The sequence below is a fragment of the Chelonia mydas genome, chromosome 16 (assembly GCF_015237465.2).
Source record: "Chelonia mydas isolate rCheMyd1 chromosome 16, rCheMyd1.pri.v2, whole genome shotgun sequence".
Classification (NCBI taxonomy): Eukaryota; Metazoa; Chordata; order Testudines; family Cheloniidae; genus Chelonia; species Chelonia mydas.
The window spans coordinates 20,664,536-20,688,457 of record NC_057857.1 but is presented as its reverse complement, the minus strand read 5'-3'; the positions used below and the strand labels follow the sequence as shown (position 1 = coordinate 20,688,457).

The 23,922-nt window shown below is 43.5% G+C and overlaps 1 protein-coding gene across 17 annotated transcripts in view; it reads right to left on the bottom strand.

The window, feature by feature from the left end:
• The window catches only part of LOC102934027 (DAB2 interacting protein), a 435,191-nt gene that overhangs the window by 390,459 nt on the left and 20,810 nt on the right, over positions 1-23,922 (bottom strand). For 13 of the 17 annotated variants that reach the window (XR_006286127.1, XM_043530251.1, XM_043530243.1 and 10 more), the window contains one exon: positions 1,214-1,313. The gene's annotated coding sequence lies outside the window, so the exon portion shown is untranslated. Of the gene's footprint in view, positions 1-1,213; positions 1,314-6,091; positions 6,161-8,145; positions 8,332-12,164; positions 12,220-23,922 lie in introns of those variants that run through there. The other 4 variants (XM_043530244.1, XM_043530241.1, XM_043530246.1 and 1 more) reach the window with 3 other exon arrangements.

Genomic DNA, 23,922 nt, shown 5'->3' with positions numbered 1-23,922 from the left:
TTTGAAAATCTTACCCTAAAGCTCATTTTTATTTTCACAGTAGGAGTGGTCAGGGATTGAGGAAGCAACCACTGAGTGGCAGAGAAACAAAGGAAGGACAGATGTGTAATAAACAGGCATTCAGATCCAGGTGGTGGGTGCACTATTCTGCATAGAGTAAAATAAAAAAGCAGAAACCATTAGTTCAGTTTATAGCTTTTGATGTGTTATGCTGAAGACCTTTTAAGGCTAAACATGAGAGTGAAAGTAGTATTAGATTGTATTTTACAAGGATCTTGTACTCACAAGTTGAGATCCCTGAGATCCTGATAACAGGATGTCATTGTCGATAACAGAGCTAGTCGAAGTTTTTCAACTGAAAAAACTTTCCTGCTGAAAACTGGCATTTTGTTGAAAATTATTCAAATTTTTTCTACAAGAAATTTTAAAATGAGAAGTTTCATTTGAAATACAAATTTGTATTTTAGTTATAAAAATTTATCTGTTTTTGGATATTTTCCTTCCTTTTTTCTCCTCCCTTTTTTTGCCACTGAACACAAAAGAATGATCCCTGGGGTCGGGAGGTTTCTAGCTACTTTTTTTTCCCCTTTTCCACTCCAGTTTTTCAAAACTTTCTCAACTTTGGAAGAAGTAAAGAATAGCAAAATGAAAAATAAAATCCTGAGAGTAGAAACCTGGCCCTATTAAAGTCAATGGCAAAACGCCCATTGACTTCAATGGGGCCAGGATTCTGTGCTATCACTTTGCCCCTTTGTAGCTTTTCCAAAGTGGAAAAAGTGAAAAAATGAACAAACCCTGGACATTATACACTATTATCCTAAGGGAAAAAGGGGGAAGAAGTGGGAGAAAATGAAGATTCAAAATTCTGAAGAGTCAGTTAAAAAATAGCAAAAAATTAAATTGCTGCAATCCATGTGCAAGGGAAGCAACTTTTAAAATGTTCAAAAATTGTTTTTCTATTTTCCAACCAGCTCTAACTGATCATCATTCCTGACTTTCCCCTCCTGAAGTCACTGGCTACATAGGAAGTGACACATACCAGGAGAATGAAGACCTTCCAATGGATGAGATGATCATGTAGAGAGTAGTATAACAAACAGAAGTACAAAAAGTCTTCTGAGCTTTTTCCCCTCTCCCCACAACATGAAAGTTCAGACCATTGAGTTTCCTCCAAGAACCGATTCCTTCTCTTGTTCATATGTTTTGCACTTACATTTTTACTTCAGTTTCCTGCTTGCTTCATAAGATGTTCAGCCAGAAGGGGTATCCACTTGATGTTGCTCCAGCCAATGTCAATGTTACTCCTTGGGAAGCTGTTAATGTAGAGTAGAAATGTGGGAAATTAATATGAAATTGTACCATACAGCCCAGGGGAATAGCAGATTACTGGTGTTCTTAGTGCAAACCCTATCTGACAACGTGTAAATAATGAAAGCCTGTAAACTGTTCAAGTGTGGAGTGGTGAACAGCAGATGGTATCATGTAGCTAATATTTTACATTAAATGTAAATGGCTATAGCAAGAAGTTGAAATCTGTAGGTGCAAATGTAACATAGGCGTGATTGTCAATGTCACGCAATAGGATTTACCAGAGCCTCGTAAGCTAATTTCTGCTCAGTTGGTACTGTGCACCTTGGCTAAATAAACCAAGATAGAATAGATACTGAATAGTTCATCCATCCACCTACAATGGGCTCTATAGTAAAAGCTGAGTACAGGGATATATACACAGGGAAAGGAACTAGACTGTTAGGAGAGACTAATGCAGGATTTACATGGGGCTTCAGCAAAAACTAGGTACATCTGTGCTGCCGTTTCCTCCTGCAGCCAATGGTATGAGAAAGAGAATACTGCCCCGGGGAAACCCGCAACAATAGTTTGAGCACAGTTGTCAGTAGCCAAATAAGTAACTCTCACATCGCTCCTGTTCAGAGGGCCAGCACAAAGCCTGTGTACCACTAATGCCTCTCATATGCCCTAATAAGAGCAATATCGTAATTCATAGGCCATGTACTGGCCCTCAGGAAGGGGTAAATTTCACCCCGTCTCTGTCACCTAAGCCCTCTGCAGAGTGCACAAAGGAAGCCATTTGAAGATTCCACTGCACATGCCTGGAATATTGATACACTGTCAGCAAGGAGCACCCTAAGCTGTATTTCCTGCATTAAAATTCTCATTTGCCAGATATTAGCTTGAATATCCATGTATCCTCACACTGGTTGTTGAGTATACTGGGGAGCTCAATGTCCAGGGGTGTTTAAAAGTCCATCTTAGTACATACAACTAGGAAGGGCGCTTGGACTCAGATGGGGCATGCAGTTTTTCTAGTTTTTTATTAGTGTGCAACTGCAACAGAAAGAAATATTAAGCACAGTAGCCAAATGTACCGGGATCCTTTAGATATTGGCAGCAGCATAATTTCAGAGAAAAATAATATGCTTCTCTGCAGTACATGAGGGCTAAAACTCAGCCAAACTATTCAGGCCTTTTCCTCCCCCTGCTTTATAATAGCTCAAAAATGGGCAAATGGAGTCCTTAGAACAAGTTTCAAAGCAATTTACTCCTGAGTGGACACCTTGTTTACAACAACAAACTACTTGCAGCTGAGTAATAAAACCCCAAGAAACGCAGTTTATAATGGAAATGTTGGCACGATACTAACTGCTTCAGCACTGGGGCCTCTCAGTCTGTTCGGTCTCTTTGGGGCTATTTTTAAACTACTGAAGGAAAGAGCCAAAGAAGGATCCTATATGCGGAGCAATGGAAAAGAGGATTCTTTCCAAATGCATGAGGACTCTAGCAGAGGAAAGTTCAAAAAGCCTTTCCATTAGGATTTAGTCTCAAAGAGAGAAATATGGGAAGGACAGCAGAGCTATTTTGCCCATCTCAGGTATGATCCTGGCTCAGTCCTGCTCACATTAAAGTCAGTAGGAGTTGTACTGATGACTTCATGAGGAACAAGATCAAACCGCTAAAGCAAACTACTTTTGCAGGTTACTGTTCTTCACGGAGCCAGTGGATTAGAGAAAATAGGTTTTAGGCATGGCGGGGAAGGGGAGGAGGAAACATAGCGCCATCTGCTGTAAGAGAATGGGCATTAACATCCTAATTCGTCTGTCATGGCTTTGCTTGGAGGCCAGCAGGCCTAGTGGTCAGGCCACAGATGAACTCTCTCCCCAAACCTTGGAGGTAGCTCTTCCCGGTAGTACAGGGGCCTGGCGGGCAAGCCACAGTTGGTCACCCCCACCATCACACACCCCAGAGTCGCCCAGGCTCTTTCAGGAGGCCAGGGGAAGGATAGGGGGACCTGGGCCTTCCCTGTTAACTAGGTTCCAGTGCCTTCTGGCTGCCACTCCAGATCACTCCCCTGGACCATTTCCTATTTTCCCTGTTTTCCCCTCAGTTTGGAGTCTGGCCCCAGCCTTCTGCTTACACAGTCTTGGTAGTTCAGGGGGCTCCAGCTGGGGGGTGGGATGCTTCTCAGCTGTCCTTCAGAGTTCAGTTCCCCCGTTTAGTTAGGGGGATCCCAGCTGAATCCTACTCAGTCCTGGTCCTTCCCCTGCAGATCGCTCTGCCTCAGCGGTGGCAGCGTCTCTCCTCCATGCTCCCCCAGCCAGAACTCCCTTATAAGCAGGCCCTCCAGAGGGTGCAGGCCCAGCATGCTTCTCAGCCCAATACTTCTCCGCCACTCTTTTTACTTTAGTGCTGGGTCTGTAAACCCCATCCCACCTCCACACCAAAACACAGCAGCAAACCCAGCGCTGCTTTGGAACCTCCACAGGCTGCAGGCATTACTAGCCAAAAACAATCTCAAGTTCTCATTGCTGCCTCAGCATCATTTTTCCTTATCCCTCAGTAACTGTTAGCTCTCCTCCATTGCAATCATGGTATTCACCTAGGTCAGGAAGTCTTTGGGACAGGGATACCGTCTCATCTGTTAAGTGCTATGCAAAGAAGTAATCATGACCAGGGAAGCAATGATATTTGAAGATGGCTATCAGTGGCATGCAGATAGAGACTTGAAACATGGTAGAGAAGGAGTCGGTGTGTTAATTCACCCAGCAATAACCCACCCAAACTTTTTCTGTCTCTACCTGTATGGCAGCTATTCTGTTTTTGGCCACTTTTTTGTGCATCAAGCAAATCTGTTCATCTGGTAAGGCAGGTGGATGGAGAATTTTCTGTTTGGACTCAGAAAATTTAGCCCTTTTCTGACAAAAAGTGTACAGAATGAAACGAATCCTGGGCATGTCACAGCCCAGGGGCCTGATCTTGAAATCTCTACACAATGCAAAACTCCCGGTTAAGACAACAGGAATTGAGTCTGGGGGAAAAATGCAGGATCATGCCGCTGGCCAGCTGGTCCTTGACAATAGTGCCCTCTGCTGGCCACCAAAAGGGCAGCATCCACTTAAAATAGCTGTTTCTTCAGCTTATCAGGAGGCAGTAGTTGAGGAACTTTTTGCGAATACAGACTAACACAGCTGTTACTCTGAAACCTGTTGAGGAACTTCTGTTATCCCAAAGTGGCTGAGCCAATCATCACTTTCTAGATTCATCTGCACAGAATCGGTCTCATTACTAAATTCAAACCAGCTGTGGAAAATTCAGCTTCATTAAACAGAAGCAAATTCCTTTTACTAAGCTGGAATCTTTTATACATTTCACATACAGTCTATTTTGAACAATGAAAATATCCTGAAATCTTCCAACGTGCCAGACTGTTTTTTCAGAGGAATAGAAGAGACCGAAAGGTATTTAAAGCAGGAGATTGGCTGTGAAGTGATAATACATGGCTTGGGAAAGCTGATCAAGATGAATTTCTGTGTAAAAAGGTGCTCTATGAATAATGAATTCAGCACTGTATAATGTGGGTGCTTAACAAACAAAACAATACACAACAAGAGGAATGTCTGTGTGGCAGGGACACAGCCTCTGCCCTCATCCTAGGTCCAGGCTCCATGTTAGGGAGGGTACACTTCTCCACAATTTGTTCCTCATCAAGCCCTTTATCAAACACACCAGCAACTCTCTCCAGCGGCCCTGCTGGGTTGTAATCAATTTGGGTAGGATCTTACACTCCTTGCCCAGCCAAAATACTCACTGGCTCCATGGGAGTTTTGCTGGAGGTAAAGGAGTCTATTGTGGGTAATGGCAGATCTGCCCTGGGAGGGAAGGAGGCAGTGGGCTGGCCATATTGCACACTGCTATTTACACCTCTGCTCCGGTCAGGCTACAGGTACTAAAGTGAAAATATAGCACGGTACGGTACGTTGACAGAGTGCCTGCCATTCCAGAAGATCCCATAGTGCTTTACAGATTTAATTCAGTACAAGCTATACAACCTGGGGTGAAGTGTAGCAATTGCTTAACGGCACAGAGGAGCATCTCAGCTGTTTAGGGCAGGAGACGAATGAGGACACTGAATTCAAGTGATACTGCCAGAGGAATCTAGAGAAGTCTGGCACAACTACCCAAACTGGAATTCAGACAGGACACAGGAAATGTGTCCCAAGAAAAAGTCATGGGATCTTTAAGTGCAGCATGAGAGGTCAGGAGCTCTGCTTCACATTTCCGCAAGAGACAGCAGCTCCAGCAGATTCCCTATAATATCAGGCATTGGTTTACTATTGACTCTGAGAGAAAACTCTCTCATACTGAATTTCCCCAGCACCATGGGTGTTCCTTGGAGGCCTCCTTTCGAACACTGACACAGCCCAAGTCTGCTTACTGTATGAAATCTGATGGGACTACAGTACAAGGTAGGGTATCAGAGGGTAAAAAAGAGCCAACTTTCAGGGACATGTCATGTGGATAGCACATTATAGATAAAACAACAGTTCCTGATTGACATACACTGATTAAAAAACAACTAAGAGAGAACAGCACAGCACCTCAGTCAGATTATTCAATTTTATGCATTTGGCAAACTCCCCTCATCATTATGTAAAATTGTAAAGCAGGAAGGAATCTCTAATTGTTTTAAGTAAAACACTTGGTTGTAGTAACCCTAAAATAAAGGCTTCCCGCTCAACAAGTTTGAAAATATGGCAAAAAATTAGCCCTATAGGGAAACCATAAAGCAATTTACCTGTCAAGGAACTTCAAGATATAATCCCCTTATGGTGCAGTTTCTTGTGGGGTCTTCATGTTACTTCAGCTAGGAATAATGAGAACAGATGCCCTGGATATTAAATTGTCTCACTGAAGCAACAGAAATAAGATGCAACGTTTGTTTCATGCAGCATACTGGATGCCAAGTAGCTGATTATATGATAATACAAGCACAATGTACATTGCACAAAGGCAAGCAATAAACGTCATGGACTAAAGAGCCATCTTGACAGTTTTAAAGAAAACTCAATTAAAAGCTCTTGGAAGCAGTGCTGCATTAGTGAGATTTACTGTGTACATCAATATCCCCCTTGAAGAGGGTTCCCTTTACAAGAAATGTAGTTATTTCATCATAATTTGTGCCAAATTTACCCAATTGCCAAGCCAATGTTACTTTGTTCACCAAACAAGTTGTCAGAGGCAACCACATTTGGTTAAATAATCATTTCTATTTGCCCTCCAAATAATATAATTGCTGATCATAAAGAAACATATCACTTTATTTGGTTCTGCTGAGTTCTGGTTTAACACACAGTACAACATTACACACTATATATTTGGTGTGTAGTGTCTAGATTCTAATTGAAAAATTGAAGCAGATCATCACAACTCCTAGTTAAATATATATATATGGTTTGTGTGTGTGATAGCTTCTCAACCTCATTGCAGTTGATAGAGAGGTTTTAGAACTTATCGGGGAAGTTTTAGTGGCTAGGGAACTATGTTGGCCATTAAGAGTGTGTGGGCTAGTGGTGAGAGCAAGGGACTGGATTCTAATCAAAGCCTTGGCATTGATTTGCTTTGCACTTGGGTACATCACTTCAAGTTTTGTTTATCCATCTGTAGAGCGGGTATAATAAAGCCTGTGTCACCGGGGAGGTGGGAGGCTGTATTCATTACTGTTTGTATGGTGCTGGGAGATCCTCAGATCCAATGGCATCTTGTACAAGAGTGTAATAAAGTGAAGCCCAGGAGACTGGAAGGAGCTGTAGATGGTGGCTATAATCCTCTCCACCATTTGTTATGGCACTGTCTGTAGGATGCAAAGGGTGTGGGGAGCAAATGGCTGGAAATGCTCTTAACAGGCAAGCTCTGCTCCCCATCCTAATTGTAGCCCATGCTGTAAAATGACCACTACATAATAAAACAGTTGATCTCTTTTCAATCACCATAAGGCTGGAACAACAGTAACTTCAGCAGTGACAACTATAATAGAACTGCAGTTTGAGCTAACTCTAACCTTCAGTGTTGGCGAGACCTGTAACTTTGCAGCTGCCTACAGTAAGCTCCCCACTGCATCCTCAACCAGCTTCCCGTTCCTATTGCAGAGGTGCCAGGTCAAAGGTAACTAACCCCAAGAGGGGCTTCTTCCTGCTAAAGTTTAGATTTGCTGCAAGAACGGGTTGCAGAATTTTGAGGTTCAAGTTTTTAAAGCATTAGAATTTTCATGGAAGCCTGGATAAAGCCCTGCCAAAGCCTGACAAAATGGCAACTTGGAGGAACCATGCCATGAAGGTCTAGACTTTGCAGTTGAAGTCTGAAAGTCCAAATGCAGGAATAAGGAACAATGGTGGGGAATGCTAGATAAGCAAGCTCTGGTCGCAGAAGAGATGAGGTTAATGCTGTTCGAACTGCAATGAGCCAATGTATTACAGAGAAGGGTCACAATTAGTCTAGAGATCACAAAGACACTTCTGGGGAGCTGGGCCTAAATCCCTGGTCCTTCAGCTACCATGAGCTATAGGACAACTTCTTTAACTGGTAGTAGTCTATACTCCTTTGCCGTCTCTTTGGAGCAGGTCATAGACATATGTGTTTCACTCAGACACAAAGCAGTACCAGCTGCCCCAGAAGGAGGTGCAACAATAAATATCAATAAGCAATGTTCTGTTAGGTTTATACAAGGTTGTGAGACTATTAGGTTGTCAGGACACAAATACTGCATAAGAAAGAAGGGCCCAGCATTGCTACCTCCTAAATACAACAGGAGCTTCCATTTTTGCTCATCTCATCCTGCTGCTGTCTACATACCATGGGAATCTGTCTGCGTCTCAGTTGCAACACATGCAGGATGCATAGAGAGTCCAAATACTGGATGGGGGACTCCTCTAACTGGTAAAGCCAGTGTCGAACCACCACAGGAAGCCACACACAGAAGACAGCTGCTACTGCAGACAGACCCAGTGCAGAGACACAGAAAGCCGACATATCACAATGCTGCCACCAAGAGAGGGAGAGAAAGATAAATATAAGCATCCAGTAGCTATGGGAATATTGGAAGTACATCCTCACCCAAATGGAGGAATTTAGATTTCTTTAGATTTCAGATATAGGCTAGCCAGAGACAGCAACACACAACAGGCCAGAGATTTAAAAAATGAATCCTGACATTTTGACATCCTATGCAACTCCTCAAGAATCACAGAATCATAGAATCATAGAATATCAGGGTTGGAAGGGACCTCAGGAGGTCATCTAGTCCAAATCCCTGCTCAAAGCAGGACCAATCCCCAACTAAATCATCCCAGCTAGGGCTTTGTCAAGCTTGGCCTTAAAAACTTCTAAGGAAGGAGATTCCACCACCTCCCTAGGTAACGCATTCCAGTGTTTCACCACCCTCCTAGTGAAAAAGGTTTTCCTAATATCCAACCTAAACCTCCCTCACTGCAACTTGAGACCATTACTCCTCGTTCTGTCATCTGCTACCACTGAGAACAGTCTAGATCCATCCTCTTTGGAACCCCCTTTCAGGTAGTTGAAAGCAGCTATCAAATCCCCCCTCATTCTTCTCTTCCGCAGACTAAACAATCCCAGTTCCCTCAGCCTCTCCTCATAAGTCATGTGTTCCAGTCCCCTAATCATTTTTGTTGCCCTCCACTGGATGTTTTCCAATTTTTCCTTCTTGTAGTGTGGGGCCCAAAACTGAACACAGTACTCCAGACGAGGCCTCAACAATGTCGACAGAGGGGATGATCACGTCCCTCGATCTGCTGGCAATGCCCCTACTTATACATCCCAAAATGCCATTGGCCTTCTTGGCAACAAGGGCACACTGTTGACTCATATCCAGCTTCTCGTCCACTGTAACCCCTAGGTCCTTTTCTGCAGAACTGCTGCCGAGCCCTTCGGTCCCTAGTCTGTTGCGGTGCATGGGATTCTTCTGTCCTAAGTGCAGGACTCTGCACTTGTCCTTGTTGAACCTCATCAGATTTCTTTTGGCCCAATCCTCTAATTTGTCTAGGGCCCTCTGTATCCTATCCCTACTCTCCAGCGTATCTACCTCTCCTCCCAGTTTAGTGTCATCTGCAAACTTGCTGAGGGTGCAATCCACACCATCCTCCAGATCATTTATGAAGATATTGAACAAAACCGGCCCGAGCACCGACCCTTGGGGCACTCCACTTGATACCGGCTGCCAACTAGACATGGAGCCATTGATCACTACCCGTTGAGCCGGACAATCTAGCCAACTTTCTATCCACCTTATAGTCCATCCATCCAGCCCATGCTTCTTTAACTTGCTGGCAAGAACACTGTGGGAGACAGTGTCAAAAGCTTTGCTAAAGTCAAGGAACAACACGTCCACTGCTTTCCCCTCATCCACAGAACCAGTTATCTCATCATAGAAGGCAATTAGATTAGTCAGGCATGACTTGCCCTTGGTGAATCCATGCTGACTGTTCCTGATCCCTTTCCTCTCCTCTAAGTGCTTCAGAATTGATTCCTTGAGGACATGCTCCATGATTTTTCCGGGGACTGAGGTGAGGCTGACCAGCTTGTAGTTCCCAGGATCCTCCTTCTTCCCTTTTTTAAAGATGGGCACTACATTAGCCTTTTTCCAGTCTTCCGGGACTTCCCCCGATCGCCATGAGTTTTCAAAGATAATGGCCAATGGCTCTGCAATCACATCCGCCAATTCCTTTAGCACTCTCGGATGCAACGCATCCGGCCCCACGGAAGTGTGCACGTCCAGTTTTTCTAAGTAGTCCCGAACCACTTCTTTCTCCACAGAAGGCTGGTCACCTCCTCCCCATGCTGTGCCGCCCAGTGCAGTAGTCTGGGAGCTGACCTTGTCTGTGAAGACAGAGGCAAAAAAGGCATTGAGTACATTAGCTTTTTCCACATCCTCTGTCACTAATTTGCCTCCCTCATTCAGTAAGGGGCCCACACTTTCCTTGACTTTCTTCTTGTTGCTAACATACCTGAAGAAACCTTTCTTGTTACTCTTAACATCTCTTGCTAGCTGCAACTCCAGATGTGATTTGGCCTTCCTGATTTCATGCCTGTGTGCCCAAGCAATATTTTTATAATCTTCCCTGGTCATTTGTCCAATCTTCCACTTCTTGTAAGCTTCTTTTTTGTGGTTAAGATCAGCAAGGATTTCACTGTTAAGCTAAGCTGGTCGCCTGCCATATTTACTATTCTTTCTACACATCGGGATGGTTTGTCCCTGTAACCTCAATAAGGATTCTTTAAAATACAGCCAGCTCTCCTGGACTCCTTTCCCCCTCATGTTATTCTCCCAGAGGATCCTTCCCATCAGTTCCCTGAGGGAGTCAAAGTCTGCTTTTCTGAAGTCCAGGGTCCGTATTCTGCTGCTCTCCCTTCTTCCCTGTGTCAAGATCCTGAACTCGACCATCTCATGGTCACTGCCTCCCAGGTTCCCATCCACTTTTGCTTCCCCTATTAATTCTTCCCGGTTTGTGAGCAGCAGGTCAAGAAGAGCTCTGCCCCTAGTTGGTTCCTCCAGCTCTTGCACCAGAAAATTGTCTCCTACACTTTCCAAAAACTTCCTGGATTGTGTGTGCACTGCTGTATTGCTCTCCCAGCCGATATCAGGGTGATTGAAGTCTCCCATGAGAACCAGGGCCTGCGATCTAGTAACTTCTGTGGGTTGCTGGAAGAAAGCCTTGTACACCTCATCTCCGTGGTCCGGTGGTCTATAGCAGACTCCCACCACGACATCATCCTTATTGCTCACACTTCTAAACTTAATCCAGAGACTCTCAGGTTTTTCTGCAGTTTCATACCGGAGCTCTGAGCAGTCATACTGCTCCCTTACATACAATGCAACTCCCCCACCTTTTCTGCCCTGCCTGTTCTTCCTGAACAGTTTATATCCATCCATGGCAGTGCTCCAGTCATGTGAGTTATCCCACCAAGTCTCTGTTATTCCAATCACATCATAATTCCTTGACTGTGCCAGAACTTCCCATTCTCCCTGCTTGTTTCCCAGGCTTCTTGCATTTGTGTATAGGCACTTGAGATAACTTGCTGTTTGTCTTGCTTTCTTAGTATGAGGCAGAAGCCCTCCCCTCTCGTGCTTCCTCCCAGTATCCCACTTACCTCAGGGCTTTGGTCTCCTTCCTCTGGTGAACCTAGTTTAAAGCCCTCCTCACTAGGTTAGCCAGCCTGCTTGCGAAGATGCTCTTCCCTCTCTTCGTTAGGTGGAGCCTGTCTCTGCCTAGCACTCCTCCTTCTTGGAACACCATCCCATGGTCAAAGAATCCAAAGCCTTCTCTCCGACACCACCTGCGTAGCCATTCGTTGACTTCCACGATTCGACGGTCTCTACCCAGGCCTTTTCCTTCCACAGGGAGGATGGACGAGAACACCACTTGCACCTCAAACTCCTTTATCCTTCTTCCCAGAGCCACGTAGTCTGCAGTGATCTGCTCAAGATCATTCTTGGCAGTATCATTGGTGCCCACATGGAGAAGCAGGAAGGGGTAGCAATCTGAGGGCTTGATGAGTCTTGGCAGTCTCTCCGTCACATTGTGAATCCTAGCTCCTGGCAAGCAGCAGACTTCTCCGTTTTCCCGGTCAGGGCAGCAGATAGATGACTCAGTGCCCCTGAGGAGAGAATCCCCAACCACCACCACCCGCCTCCTTCTCTTGGGAGCAGTGGTCATGGAACCCCCAACCCTAGGACAGTGCATCTCATGCCTTCCAATCTGCGGAGTCTCCTTCTGTTCCCTTCCTTCAGACGTATCATCTAGTCCACTCTCCGCATTAGTACCTGTGGAGAGAACATGAAAACGGTTACTTACCTGTATCTGCATTGCTGGTACATGGACGCCCCCCTTTCTTCTTCTGGAGGTCACATGCTGCCAAATTTCTTCACCGTCCTCCTGTCCCCGCAGTGCAGCCTGCTCTGAATCTTCTCTGAAGAAGAGGCCAAAGAGGGCAGGAACATGCTTTTAATTTTTTATTGTACCTGTCACGAGACATTTTTCCACTGGAAAAAGCAGCAAATGCGTCAGGTCTGCGCAGCCACTGCCCTAGCATGAATGATAGCCAACATCAGTTGTGTCAGATGGTGTTATCTCCTGTCAACAGAGCCAAGTGAAGCAGAGAGAAACCCAACTGGCAGTTTTCCCAGAGCAGTGCAACCAAAAGAGCAGAGCAAGTGAATTAAAGGCGGTTCCAAGCATGAGCTAAAGGTGTCTCGTACTACAGACTGGGGTCACATCCTAACCATCCAAGAACCCCAAAGCATCTGACTACAATATTATCAAAGAGAACATGGGAGCACTGCACGTATGTTCCTCGGTGCACTTCTAATGTGCCCAGCACCATGCTAGTCAATTAAGTATTCCTGGGATTTTATCTGCAGAGACTCTGGAACTCTGTTACTCCTTGTTTCAGCCATTATCCCCTCTCTCCTCATCATCAGTATGTGTGACATGTTGACAAGATGGTTCTGTCGTCATTATTGGGGCAAGGCTTCCTATTGAGTTTAACCAATTTATGAGAAGGAATTAAGGAAGCTACCTTTGAACTGCAATAGTTTCCTTGCCTGACAGAGATTTTTCTCCTTGTCCTGACATATCAGAAGGTAATTATAGGGGGAAAGGGTTTATCTTGCAATCTCTGGACAGCTGAAAAGATTTATGAGCTTGTCCAGTTTCTTCCAGGGCAGGGAGGAAGTTAAAAAAAAAAAGGAGGAAAATATACCAAAATCTCCCATAACCCATCTCTGATCCCAGTAGGTCAGGGTTCAGACATGCATATGTTGCCTGCTCTAGCTCTTTGGCCTCTTCTCTTTCCCAAGAACTATTCCAGGGTCCTGATTACCCACAGAGTCTCTGTCTCTAAAAATTAGATTATAAGTCAAGGAAGGAAAATACCCACTCTTTCAATTCATTAGTGTCATTGATTCTTTCAAACCTTTGGCTAGAATTTCAGCTTGTCCCGCATTCTGCACTAGTATCCTAGACTATATGTATGCAGCCAATGAAGTGAGCTGTAGCTCACGAAAGCTTATGCTCAAATAAATTTGTTAGTCTCTAAGGTGCCACAAGTACTCCCTTTCTTTTTGTGGACTATAGGGAGACTGGATAAGAAAATGCACCTGAGGTGGTACTACAAGCATGGAGAGTACATAATAAAACTCTGCAGGCTTGTCTTCTCTTTTGAATTTACAGCCCATCACTGGGATAACTGCAGCCAGCTAAATACAGGCGTCCTCGGACTTACGACACAATTGGTTCCTGAAAATTGCGTCATAAGTCAAAACGCCGTAGCTTGGAACCACAGCCCACTCCATTGCGGGACCGAGCATCATAAAGTCAAAACCAATGTTGCATGTTGAATCAGGGTGTCAATTCAGAAACGTCGTAAGTGACATTCGTCGTAGATCGAGGACTGCCTGTTGACCGTAGAGCTAAGGCAGTGTCATTCGTTGGTTTATGATGAGACACTGCCTAGCTGTTAGCCCCTGCCTGTTTCCATTCCCTTTTACACAATGCAAGTGGTAGAACTGCCTTTCACTGAACCATGTCTGCTAATTTAAAAGTGACTAAAGTCAGAATTAACAACAACAGGCTGGTGTTGTGTGTTACAACCCCCAACCACTGGAATAAACTACCTACTAAATTTAAAATAGAATTGACATGGTCTGATTCACAGAAACTTTTCACCTTGCATCTCAGGAAGCTTTTAGTATGAAAACTTGAGGCTGCTGCTCACTAGCTGCTGTTTGAGAATCAATGTCCTTACTGTGTTTAGTGCTGAAGTATAGGGCTTGATGCTACAGTCTCTCACCAGCAATGAGACCAGACAAGATGTGGATCTCAGTAAAAGTCTCTCTCAGTCAGCAACAGTTCTAATGAAATACTTTCTGGCTCTGAATCTCTTATTTAATTGTAAGAACTTACCAGGGAAGCCAAGATGCTGCAGTCACCTCTTGTTCTAATCCTCAGTGGGAAAGAAATAAAGGTCTTCCTATTCCACCAAATTTCTACTGTTCTGCAAATCATTCTTAGATTTAAGGCCCTGATTCTTGATTCCTCTGACACTTGCTTCAGGAAAGAATCCCTTGTCAAGACACCACTAAAGCACATGCTTAATCTTAGGCATTTCCTGAAGCGGCACTTAGGTAAAAATATGGCTTTGAAGAAACCCCAATAGAAGCCACGGAATGGTGACCCCCAAAGACAAATAAGAGCACCCACATTTCTGGCTGTTTTTCCAAGTATCCAAATCTTTTAGATCTCTAAAATTGGGCTTCAAATTTCAAGAAGAGGGTTTTCCCCCTCCCGCCCAAGATTTCTCAACTTCCTGCTTCTGGCCAGATACCACCTTCCCAACTTTTCCTGCAGTATTTTTTTACATTCCCTTTGATGAAACACGTAAGTACAGAAAATGAAAAACAACAGGAAGGCGAGAATGAGTTTAACTAACTTTTTCAACTCTCCAAAAAGGGACGTGTTGACACCGTGGGTTGATTCTTATTTTATATCCAAATCCATTTCCCCTGTAAAATAATGATTTGCTCAAATCTATGTAAAGCAACAGAGATAAAGAAATACAGGGTAACTGGAGCAGTTTCTCCACATCCACACTCAGTTGTATCCCAAAATGATCTATTCCTTCCATCCTATCTCTGTATACACTTAAATTGCACATGGAAATCCACCATGTACATAAAAAGTGCAGAAGACAGGCCTGTGAATCAGGTTCCAGGGCATTGCATTCTTGCTGGTTGCGAGACCCATCTGTTGTTTTATCAGAACCTGGCACCATGCAGATGGGCATGATTTCTTTTGTAAGAGTGAAAATAGATGGCAGCCATTAGTATTCAGCTATTCTTAATTCAATATTTTTCCTCATTAGAATGAAAGTGCGAATACGTATTTCATTCTATTTCATTTGCGCTGACAGCCAGTATTAGAAGACTGTCAAAGACAGCCTAGCCTCAACCAATTGTAAGCACGACCATATGCTATTTTCATAATGAAGCTATTTGTATGGCCCATGGAATTGTGAAGGAATTATCACAGCTAGCACGAGGTGCCACTGGCTTCCGAACAAAATAGTTAATTAAGTGAAGATCAGTTTTTATTGCAAACCACTGAAGAACCTGGTAGGATGTAAGGCTGAATAGACTGTACATAATGAATTTTAAGAATGTGAACTAGCCCTTGTTGAGAGAGTTAAATCAGAAAATGTAAGAATGTGAGGTCAAAATGTAGGCCAAAATAGCAACATGAATTAATGGGTCACAACATTCATTTCTGGAAACCAGGGTTCTCTTGTATCACAAGGTATGAGTTTGAGAGTCACTAGCAGACATGTTTCCATATCCTATATTGTGTGATGTGCACAAATTGTGACATCATTAGGAGCCTGCTTCACAAAGAACCACAACTGGAATAGCAGGGGCTGCTGTAGGTCACAATTGAGGTGCATTGGCAAAGCTTTGTGGGGGCCTAGGACTGGAATAGCGGGGAGGGAGGTGTGTCGGAGGGGGCACAGCTGGAAGATCAGGCAGGACTGAGAATTGGCAGAGTTTCACATGGGAGGTTTACACAATTCCTACATGCATTATGATGGGCTCTAGCAAAGCATATTGTGCCTTCACTTTCACACAGCGTGTAAATAAATAAATTATACAACAGAACAGTGATGGAATGGAAGTGTATAGCCTTTCTGACTGAGGTGCAGGTCCTAAAGCATTATCCCAGACACTGTTCCAGAAGGAGCTCACTAATGGTATTTATTAAGAAAGGATTGTCACCCGACATTTATATAGCAGCTTTCGGCCCCAAGCACTCACTGTACATTGAGAAAACACTCAAATATTGATTTTGCCAGTGCTGCATTTATACCTTCTCCACCCAAATGAGAAAAGGAGAGACAGATTGTTCTCTTAGAAGCCCATCAGAGAGAGCCTTAAACTCTAGTTGCCATAGTGACTCACCTGGGTCTCTTGCTTTGTGCCTTTCAAAAAATCAGTTCATAAACTTGCAACTTACTGAAAGTCAGTTTTGCAAATACTCAGACACATCTTTGTTTGTTCATTGTCCTCCTGCAACTTTTTTCTCCACTTGAATTTAAGTGTGCGTGGGAGAGAAGGAATACCGTCTAGTCTAGCTAGATTCTCCAATGGCCCAATCACTGTAGTATCGGCGTGCTTCACATATGTTAATGAACTGATCCTTACAACACCCCAGTGTTGTGTGCAGTGTTGTTATAGTCGTGTTGGTCCCAGGATATTAGAGAGACAAGGTGGGTGAGGGAATATCTTTTATTGGAACAACTTCTACTGGTGAGAGAGACACGCTTTCGAGCTTACACAGAGCTGTGCTTCAGGTCTGGCACTGCTTGCCATTTGGTTCTCTCTTCCAAACGTCTGATAACAGAGGGACTTGTAAACATGACAGAACTGGTTTTATTATAGGCTTTGGGTTCACATGTCTCCTTCATCTGAGGATCTCAAAGCACTTCATAGATTCTAAGGCCAGAAGGGACCATTGTAATAATCTAGTCTGACCACCTGTACAACACAGGCCATAGACCTCCCCCCACATAATTTCTAGAGCAGATATTTTAGAAAAAATGGCTAACCTTGATTTAAATGTAGTCAGTGCTGGAGAATCCACCATAACCCTTGGTATATAGTCACAATGGTTAGTCTCACTGCTAAAAATTCTACAGCTTATTTCCAGTCTGAATTTGTTTAGCTTCAACTTCCATCCATTGCATCACATTATACCTGTCTCTGCTAGACTGAAGAGCTCATTATTAAATAGCTGTTCTCCATGCAGGTACTTCTAGATTGTAATCAAGTCACCTCTCAACCTTCTTTTTGTTAAGATAAAGAAATTGAGCTCCTTGAGTCTATCACTAGCGTAAAGCATGTATTCTAATCCTTTAATCATTCTCATGGCTTTTCTCTGAATCTTCTCCAATTTATCAACATCCTTCTTGGATTGTGGGAATCAGAACTGGACATAAGTTTTCCAGTAGCCGTTGCACCAGTGCCAAATACAGAGGGAAAATAACCTCTCTACTCCTACTCGAGATTCCCCTGTTTATTCATCTGATCACATGAGCTCCCAAAGTGACACTGTGGCCAAAAGAGCTAGTGTTCAGCTAATTATCCACCTCAATCCCCTAATCTTGTTCAGAGTCACTGCTTCCCGTAAGCATGGTCTGCATTCTTTGTTCCCAGATGTATACATTTATATTTAGCCATATCAAAAACACATTGTTTGCTTGCGACCAGTTTACTAAGCAATCTAGATTGCTCTGAATCAGTGACCTGTCCTCTTCTTTATTTACCACTCCCCCAATTTTTGTATCATCTGCAAACTCTATCAGTGACGATTTTATGTTTTCTTCCAGGTCATTGATAGAGATGTTAACTAGTTTAGGACCAACAACTGATCCCTGCAGGACACCACTGGAAACGGACTCACTCAGTGAAGTTTTGGAATAGCCTTCCAAGGGAAACAGTGGGGGCAAAAGATCTATATGGCTTTAAGATTAAACTCAATAAGTTTATGGAGGAGATGGTGTGATGGGATAACATAGTTCTGGTAATTAAATATTCAAGGTAAATAGGCCCAATGGCCTGTGATGGGATATTAGATGGGGTGGGATCTGAGTTACCCAGGAAAGAATTTTCTGTAGTATCTGGCTGGTGAATCTTGCCCATATGCTCAGGGTTTAGCTGATTGCCATATTTGGGGTCAGGAAGAAATTTTCCTCCAGGGCAGATTGGAAGAGGCCCTGGAGGTTTTTCGCCTTCCTCTGTAGCATGGGGCACGGGTCACTTGCTGGAGGATTCTCTGCTCCTTGAAGTCTTTAAACCATGATTTGAGGACTTCAATAGCTCAGACATAGGTGAGAGGTTTTCGCAGGAGTGGGTGAGTGAGATTCTGTGGCCTATGTTGTGCAGGAGGTCAGACTAGATGATCATAATGGTCCCTTCTGACCTAAATATCTATGAATCTATGATTCCCCATTTACAGTTACATTTTGAGACCTATTAGTTAGCCAGTTTTTAATCCATTTAATCTGTACCATGTTAAAATTATATCATTCTAGTTTTTAATCAAAATGTTGTGCAGCACCAAATCAAATGCCTTGCAGAAGCCTAAGTATATTACATCAGCACTATTCCCTTTATCAACCAAACTTGTAATCTCATCAGAAAAGTTTCAGAGTAACAGCCGTGTTAGTCTGTATTCGCAAAAAGAAAAGGAGTACTTGTGGCACCTTAGAGACTAACCAATTTATTTGAGCATAAGCTTTCGTGAGCTACAGCTCACTTCATTGGATGCATACTGTGGAAAATACAGAAGATGTTTTTAGACACACAAACCATGAAAAAATGGGTGTTTAGCACTACAAAAGGTTTTCTCTCCCCCCACCCCACTCTCCTGCTGGTAATAGCTTATCTAAAGTGATCACTCTCCTTACAATGTGTATGATAATCAAGGTGGGCCATTTCCAGCACAAATCCAGGTTTTCTCCCCACCCTCCCCAACAAACCCACTCTCCTGTTGGTAATAGCTTATCTAAAGTGATCACTCTCCTTACAATGTGTATGATAATCAAGGTGGGCCATTTCCAGCACAAATCCAGGGTTTAACAAGAACGTCTGAAGAACGGGGGGGGGGGGGGGGGGGGGGGAAAGGGGGGGAGGTAGGAAAAAACAAGGGGAAATAGGTTACCTTGCGTAATGACTTAGTCACTCCCACTCTCTATTCAAGCCTAAGTTAATTGAAGGGGCTGAAGGTGACCGGCTAGTGGCGTTCTGTTATTTTCTTTGTTAGGCCTGTCCTGTAGTAGGTGACTTCTGGGAACTCTTCTGGCTCTATCCATTGTCTACAGCCAAGCTCTGCGATACAACCGCATTTGCTCCAACCCCTCAGACAGAGACAAACACCTACAAGATCTCTATCAAGCATTCTTACAACTACAATACCCACCTGCGGAAGTGAAGAAACAGATTGATAGAGCCAGAAGAGTTCCCAGAAGTCACCTACTACAGGACAGGCCTAACAAAGAAAATAACAGAACGCCACTAGCCGTCATCTTCAGCCCCCAACTAAAACCCCTCCAACGCATTATCAAGGATCTACAACCTATCCTGAAGGATGACCCAACACTCTCACAAATCTTGGGAGACAGGCCAGTCCTTGCCTACAGACAGCCCCCCAACCTGAAGCAAATACTCACCAGCAACCACATACCACACAACAGAACCACTAACCCAGGAACCTATCCTTGCAACAAAGCCCGTTGCCAACTGTGCCCACATATCTATTCAGGGGACACCATCACAGGGCCTAATAACATCAGCCACACTATCAGAGGCTCGTTCACCTGCACATCTACCAATGTGATATATGCCATCATGTGCCAGCAATGCCCCTGCCATGTACATTGGTCAAACTGGACAGTCTCTACGTAAAAGAATAAATGGACACAAATCAGATGTCAAGAATTATAACATTCATAAACCAGTCGGAGAACACTTCAATCTCTCTGGTCACGCGATTACGGACATGAAAGTTGCGATATTACAACAGAAAAACTTCCAAACCAGACTCCAGTGAGAGACTGCTGAATTGGAATTCATTTGCAAATTGGATACAATTAACTTAGGCTTGAATAGAGACTGGGAGTGGCTAAGTCATTATGCAAGGTAACCTATTTCCCCTTGTTTTTTCCTACCCCCCCCCCCCGTTCCTCAGACGTTCTTGTTAAACCCTGGATTTGTGCTGGAAATGGCCCACCTTGATTATCATACACATTGTAAGGAGAGTGATCACTTTAGATAAGCTATTACCAACAGGAGAGTGGGTTTGTTGGGGAGGGTGGGGAGAAAACCTGGATTTGTGCTGGAAATGGCCCACCTTGATTATCATACACATTGTAAGGAGAGTGATCACTTTAGATAAGCTATTACCAGCAGGAGAGTGGGGTGGGGGGAGAGAAAACCTTTTGTAGTGCTAAACACCCATTTTTTCATGGTTTGTGTGTCTAAAAACATCTTCTGTATTTTCCACAGTATGCATCCAATGAAGTGAGCTGTAGCTCACGAAAGCTTATGCTCAAATAAATTGGTTAGTCTCTAAGGTGCCACAGGTACTCATCAGAAAAGGATACCAAGGTATTTTGACAGGATCCATTTTCCATAAAGCATGTAATTAACAAAAAATCAACATTACTCTGCTTTAGTTCATTATTAATCAAGTCCAGTATCAGCTGCCCCATTAGCTGTCAGGCCTATAATTACCCAGGTCATCCCGCTTATCCTTTTTAAATATAATTTTTTAAAAATTTGGCATATTCGTTTTCTTCCAGTCTTCCAAAGTGTATTGGAAAAATAAAGAAAAACAGTTCAGCGAGCTCCTTCGCCAGCTCTTTTAAAACACTTGGGTGCAAGTTATCTGGACCTTCTGATTTAAAAATGTCTAACTTTAATAGCTTCCATTTCTATCCCACTAATATCTCTGGAGGATGTTAAAGAATTATTACTATATGGTTAGACTACATTATCTCTTCTCCCTTCCCCCCCCCCCCCAAATATTTATTGAACATCTAGTCCTTTCCACATTCTTATTAATAATTCTACCATTTCAATCTGGTAATGGATCAATATCATTGTCAGGATTCTTTGTTTTCCTAATATTTTAAATACCTCTTTCTTATTATTCTTAACTCTGTTGGCCACAGATTTTTCCTTTGTGGTCCTTGGCTTCCCTTATAAATCAGAAATTAGGAATTGTAGAAAATGAATATTTATTATGATCAACTTCCCCTTTCATCCATTTGTTATAATTTTATATAAATGAGAGGGCATTTTTTACAGCAGCCTTCACTTCCCTTCTAAACCAGACTTTTTTTAAACCAACACCACTTTCTTCCTCAATTGTGGGACTGTGGCTTTTTGGGTTTGTACTAAGGAATTCTTAAATGATTTCCAATTATCATTCACATTTTTCTAATTAAGTTCTTCCTCCCAGCTGATTTAGCTCGTTGTCAGCTTTGTGAAACTGGCCCTATTAAAGGACCATATATATATTTGCTGTTCTGGACTTTATTCTGCTGCCACATTATAAATATAATCAAGTTATGATTACTTGTACCTAAGCTACCATTATCTCTTAGTTTTGTGATAAGTTCCTCTTTATCTGTTAGGACAAGGTCTAATATATAATTCTCCATGTTGGTAGCAACACTTTTTCAGATAGGAAATTGTCATTTTGGAATTCCAAAGATGTTTTAGTACTAGCCGCATGAGACCTCCTAATGTGTCAATCAAGTTGAAGTTGCCATGATCACACAGGTTTTATTCCTACACATTGTAGAGGTCTGCCTCCATATGCACCTATCCTGTTCCTTAGCTGATTTGGTTGTCGGTAGCAGACATCAATTAGTACCCCATCTTGCACTTTATCTGTTAGGACAATGATCCATAAGCATTCAACTCAGAAGAAAATGATGTAATGCCATTTCTGACATAGTACTACTCACTCCCACTCCCATTTTGCCCCCTTGATCCTTCCTAAATAGATTAGGATCATTGATTTTAACATTCCAGTTGTACAAATCATCCCAACGGTTTTCAGTAATACCAACTAGATTGAATTTATGCTAATAAATAAGCAGTTCCAATTCCTCATTTGTTCCCAGACTCCTAACATTAGCATATAGACAATTTAAGGATTTCTTCATTTCATGTTCTTTGGTTTTGTTCTCAACATCTCAATTTTGTGCTGACTGAGTGCTTATATCTTCCCTCTTTTTATCCTCCCTGTAACAGGGTCAGCACCCACCCCTCATGAGTGCCCTCTTCTGGTTGGTGGTTTGTTCAGCAGGTCTTCAGCTCTCTGGCTGAGTCACACACACTGTCTGTAGATGGAACAAACAAACAAACCCCTTCCGGGGTATACAACCTTTACTTTCTCATGACCCTGGTATGGGGCAGTACCGCCAAGGCTTCCTCCCTGGAGACACTGCCTTCTATAACTGTCCAACAGGGCCCATCACAGTACCCTCAGTTGGTGTGTCCTTTTCAGCAGCCCTCCCTGGGCTCAGTATTTAAACAGACCAGCAGGGCCCATCACGGTATCCTTGCCTGGTCTGGCTGGGTTCTGGGCTCAGGCCTTGCTTGGTCCCCTGAGCCAGCCAGAAGCCCCCTTTTTGCTCCACTGGTCTTCAGAAACCCTCCCTGGACTCAGTCTTGCCTGCACTGTGCTGTCCGCAGTCCACTGCTCCTCCAGCCAGTTCTTCCTCTTCCAGCTCCAGGTAGCAACTGACTGCTCTGCCTCTGCTGCTCCTTTTAATATGGCCCTTCTTGCCCCTGATTGGCTGGTTTCCCTGCAGCCACTCTACGCTGCCTGGAGGACTTTTCCTCTGTTCTTTTCTGATGGGCGGGAGGGTGAGGCATGGCCACAAGGCCTCCAGCAGGGGGCCTCCAGACCTAGTCCACCCCATCACACTCCTTTTTTTTATTAGTTTAATCCCCAACTACTCTAGCCAGCCTGTGCCTGAGGAGATTGGGCCCCCTTCTACTGAGGTGGACGCCATCCAAACTATACAGATCCCTTTGAAGGTGGACCAATGTTCCACAAAACCAAAGCCTTCCACACTACACCACTTACCTAGCCAGCAACTCATTTGCAGAATTTTCTGCCTTCTGTCTTCCTTTGCTCATGGGACAGGAAGGATCTCAGAGAGGATAGTCTTGCTTGCATAGTCTTTTTCAGCACATTTACCTGAAGTCATCTACTATCTACCAGACAATCCTTGATGCAGTGTCATGAGTGCCAGTATGAATCACTAATGGATCCTTACCCATAGACTTCAGAAGCCTATCCAATCTTAGAGTGACATCTTGTGTCTTGGTTTGGGAAGGCAGCACACTATTCTCTTGTCCACCTGTTATCTGCTTGTCCCTTGCAGAATGTTCATTTATGAAACCTCACAATACTTCTAGGAAATACATGAGTATTGATACCTCTAGCTGACAGATGGGTAAACCATGAATCCCGTGAATTATTATTTCATAGCACCTGAGAGCATGACTAAGTGGTGTGAAAACTTCCCATCCAGTGCACCTCAATCCTGATTGCAACACTTCCTGCTACTAGAGTCCTTGGTCTTTCTTGACTAGAGCCTCCTAACTGTGCCACATGCTCTTTAAAAAAGAGATCAGTATGTGTTTGCCATGTGCATTTGCACTTGTAACTTGAACTTAGTTGTAAATCTGCATTTTCCCAGATTCATGGTAAAAATGACCCTCATCCCAGTGCACTTGCTACCCGGACAAACTGCTCTGACTAGAGTGACTACCTGATGGAACTAGCTGTGGCTTCTCTTTTATGATATGGCAGTTGTCTTTTGAATGCCTGAATCATGTAGGTGTGCTAAAACAAAATACCCAGGTGCATTCTTTGTGGATTGTTGGTTTTAAAGCCAGTCATATCCTGCTGGAGAAGATAGTAAGCTTTAAGTATCTTGCCCAGGGTCATGTAGCAAGTCAGTAGCACAACTGGGGTAGAA